This window comes from Chiloscyllium plagiosum, unplaced genomic scaffold, assembly GCF_004010195.1.
Source record: "Chiloscyllium plagiosum isolate BGI_BamShark_2017 unplaced genomic scaffold, ASM401019v2 scaf_77785, whole genome shotgun sequence".
In the NCBI taxonomy this organism is placed as follows: domain Eukaryota; kingdom Metazoa; phylum Chordata; class Chondrichthyes; order Orectolobiformes; family Hemiscylliidae; genus Chiloscyllium; species Chiloscyllium plagiosum.
Genome location: NW_025206284.1, coordinates 1,443 through 5,632, shown reverse-complemented (window position 1 = coordinate 5,632; position 4,190 = coordinate 1,443). Strand labels below are relative to the sequence as shown.

Genomic DNA, 4,190 nt, shown 5'->3' with positions numbered 1-4,190 from the left:
TGGCTATGAGACAGAGTGGGAGAGATAGAATCTGAGAGAAATTAAGAGTGAGAGAGAGATGTTGAAAGAAAGACATGGCAGATGTGAGACAGAGGGACAGTGATAGAGAGAGAGCGAGACACGTTCTGGACACCACATTCTGGGAAGGATGTGATTGTACTAGAGAGGGTACAGAGGAGATTTACCAGGACGCTGCCTGGCCTGGAGGGTCTGAGCGATGAGGAAAGATTAGAAAGACTGGAGTTGTTTTCCTTGGAGCAGTGAAGGTTGAGAGGGGACCTGACTGAGGGCTGTAAGATTATGAGATGCAGAGATAGGGTGGGTAGGAAGGCACCTTTTCCATGAGTTGAGGGAACAATACCAAGGGGCAGAGATTGAAGGTAACACCAACATAGAGACATAGAAACTCAGAGTAGGAATAGGCCATTCGGCCCTTTGAGTATTTCTGTCATCCAATATGACCATGGATGTTCCTCTGTCTTAATGCCATATTCCTACCATTTTCCCATACCCCTTGATGTTGTTAAAATGCAAAACAATTACTTCTGTCTTTTTCTTGAACATATTCAGTCCTTTGTCCTCAACAACTTGAACAGAATTCCGCAGGTTGACCATCCTCTGAGTGAAGAAATGTTTCCTCATCTCAGTCCGAAAGGTCTACCCTGTATCCCCCTGAGACTGTGTCCCCTGGTTCCAGACTCCCTTGGGAGAGTCCCCAGTGGTGGACTCTCCCTCTTTATGGGCATTTAAACAGGCATTGGATAGGCATATGGAGGATAGTGGGCTAGTGTAGGTTAGGTGGGCTTGGATCAGCGCAATATCGAGGGCCAAAGGGCCTGTACTGCGCTGTATTTTTCTGTATTCTATATTCCCCAACAGGGGAAACCTCCTTCCAGCATCAAGTCTGTCCAGCCCTGTTAGAATGTTATACATTTCAGTCAGATCGCCTCTCATCCTTCTCAACTCAAGTGAGTCCAGGTTCAGTTGAGGTTGACCCTGAGAAGCGGATTGAGAAATGTTTTCGCTCAGAGGTTGGTGGGAGTCTGGAACTCACTGCCTGAAAGGCTGGTTGACTCACAAACTCTCGTGACATTGGAGCAGTGTTTAGATATTCCCTTGTGTTGCTGTAGCCTCCAAGGTAATGGGCCAAGAGTTGGAGGATGGGATTAGTGTCATCATATTTTTGTCGACCAATACAGACACAATGGGCCAAATGGCCTCATTCAGTGTTGTTCACATCAATGATTCTCTGTGACAGAGAGAGAGAGAGGGAGAAGAGGAAGTGTGAGGGGCTGACGTAGCTCTCTCTGCCTGATGCCATTTACGTACTGAGGAACATCCAGTCAAACTCTCACAGGCTGCAGCTTTATAAAGCAGAGCCCAGTGAAGGGAGAGTTTATCAGGAACCAGGCACAGGGACAGGAGCACACACCATGATTTCACACATCCAGCTGATCTGGCCCCTGGCATTCTGTGTCGCAGGTACAAATCTCTCTCCTTCCACCTTGAATCTTTAGCTGCTCTCCATTTCACTCCAATTCCACTGACTTGTGATTGAAGGGAAAATGCTGAAACCAGAGGAATGCTCAGTGTCTCCAACAATCTCTCATTTGACAGGCTCTTTCTGTGACAGTTCTGACTTCACTGTGTTTCTCTCTGACCCCTCAGGTATCAGTGAGGACATCATCATGGCCCAGTCTCCCCCGGTGCTGTCAGTGGGACTGGGCCAGACTGCAACCATCACCTGTAAAGCCAGTCAATCTGTTAGCAAGTGGGTTAGCTGTTTCCAGCAACGAGAACATCAGAAACCCTCTCTCCTGATCGATGAAGCAACAACTCGAAACACAGGAGTCTCCGAGCGATTCACTGGCAGAGGATATGGGACTAGTTTCACCCTGACAATCAGCAATGTTCAGAATGAGGATGTCGCTGACTATTACTGTATGCAGTATAACAGCTACCCTTATGTTCGGTAAAGGAACCAAGCTCAGACTGAGTAAGTAAACCTCAACCCTCCGGTATTAACCCTTTCAATTTCTAAACACACTTTCTAAAACACAAATACTGAATTGTTGAAGGTGTTAGTGGGGAGCTGCAGTGAATGAAATGGTTGATTGAGGAGCTCTGTGTCTAGCAGGGTGTCCAGCTGTATTTCTGTAGTCCTATTGCCCCGCTTAAGCAGCAAGATATAAGTCAGTCAGTTTTACTCACCGTGTGGAGGAGCTCTGTCCATTTGCAGCCTGTGGTCCCATTCCTGCAGCATGGAGTGAAATCAGTGAGTAGCCTCCTGCCAGTCTCAGTGTGATGGACACGGGCAGAGTTTGATGTGAGCTCTGGCTCCCTGTACCAGTCTCTGAACTCACTGACCTCAGCAGCAGCAGCAGCAGCAGCACAGTGAGACACCGAGCTCCCACCTCTCCCAGCTTTAACTCTGCCCAATCACACAATCACAGAATTGTTACAGTGCACAAGGAGGCCATTCTGCTCATCCTGTCTGTACTGGCTCTCTGAATGAGCAATTCACTGAGTTCGTCCTGCCTTCTCCCTGTCACCCTGCACATTGTTCCTTTTCAAATAACAGTCTCATTCCCTTCGGAATGTTTCAATTGAAGCTGCCTCCTCCACACTCTCAGGCAGTGCATTCCACATCTTAACCACTCATTGACTGAACATGTTGTTCCCCATCTCACTTTTGTTACTTTTCCCAATTACTTTCAATCTGTGGTCTCTCGGTCTCAATCCTTTCTCAATTGGGAACATTTTCTCCCTATTTCCTTTGCCCAGGCCCCTCCTGGTTTTGAATTCCTCGAACAAATCTCCTCTCAGCCTTCTCCAAAGAAGACAGTCCCAAATTCTCCAATCAATCTTCATAAATGATGTTTCTCATCCCTGAATGATCTTTGGGAATATTTTTTGCCATCGCTACAAAACATTCGCCTCCTTCTTGAATTCTTCACATCATCTATGTCTCTCATGATTTTCTAAACCTCTGTAAGGTCACTCCTCAGAACCTTCTGCTTCAGGGTAAAAAGTCTCAGCTTTTCCAGCCTCTCATCGTCCTGGTGTCATACAGCGTGGAAACAGACCTTTCGGTTCAACTTGTCCATACTAACCAGATATCCTAAACTGACCTCATCCTGTCCATGTACCCATCCCAATGCTATAATTGTATCTGTCTCCAACACTTTCTCTGGCAGCTCGATCCATACACATGCCATCCTCTGTGTGACAAGTTACCCCTCAGGTCCCTTTTGAATCTTTTGCTTCTCACTTTAAACCCATACCATCTTGTTTTGGACTCCCTTACTGAAGGAAAATACCTTGGATATACACCCTGTCCATGCCCCTCATTATTTTATAAACATGTATAAGGTCAACCCTCAGCCTCCAATGCTCCAGGGAAAATAGCCCCAGTCTATTCAGCCTCTCCCGACAGCTCAAACCCTCCAGTTCCTGGTCATGTCCTGATAAATCTTTTCCACAGCTTTTTAAATTTAACAACATCCTTCCTATCGCAGGATGAGGAATTGTTCACATTGTTCCCAAAGTGGCATCACCAGTCTCCTGTCCAACTGCAACAAGACGTCCCAACTCTGATACTTAGTGCAATGACCAATAAAGGCAAACGTACCCAACACCTTCTTCATCGCCCTGTCTCCCTGTGACTCCACCTTCAAGGAATAATGCACCTGCACCTGCACCTGGAGGTCTTTTTGTTCAGCAACAGTCCACAGGGCCCTACCATTACCTGTATAACTCCTGCCCTGGTTTGTCTTTCCAAAATGCAACATCTCACATTTATCTAAACTGAACTCCATTTGCCACACCTCTGCCCATTGCCCCATGTGATCATGGTCCCGCTGTACCCTGAGATCATCTTCTTCACTATCCACTGTCCCACCAGTTTTGGTGTCATTTACAAACTTAACATTACTCCTATGTTCACATCCAAATCATTTACTTAAATGACGAAAAGCAATGGACGAAGCACCAATTCTTGTTGAAAAGTGGGGTGCTGGAAAAGCGCAGCAGACCAGGCAGCATCCGAGGAGCAGGAGAATAGACGTTTCGGGCATAAGCCCTTCTTCAGGAGTTAGGCTGGTGTGCCAAGCAGGCTGAGATTAAAGGGAGGGGGAGGGAATTTGGGGGAGGGGTGCCAGGAATACGATAGGTGGAAGGAGGTGAGGGTG

The 4,190-nt window shown here is 46.9% G+C and overlaps 1 long non-coding RNA gene across 1 annotated transcript in view; it reads right to left on the bottom strand.

Annotated features, from left to right (window-relative positions):
• The window catches only part of LOC122546506, a 7,809-nt gene extending 5,406 nt beyond the window's left edge, over nt 1-2,403 (bottom strand). Inside the window, exons 1-2 of the long non-coding RNA XR_006310758.1 lie at nt 2,212-2,403; nt 1,051-1,057 (exon numbers count right to left, since the gene is read on the bottom strand). This is a non-coding gene — a long non-coding RNA (uncharacterized LOC122546506). The remainder of the gene's footprint in view (nt 1-1,050; nt 1,058-2,211) is intronic.
• Nucleotides 2,404-4,190: the final 1,787 nt, after the last annotated feature.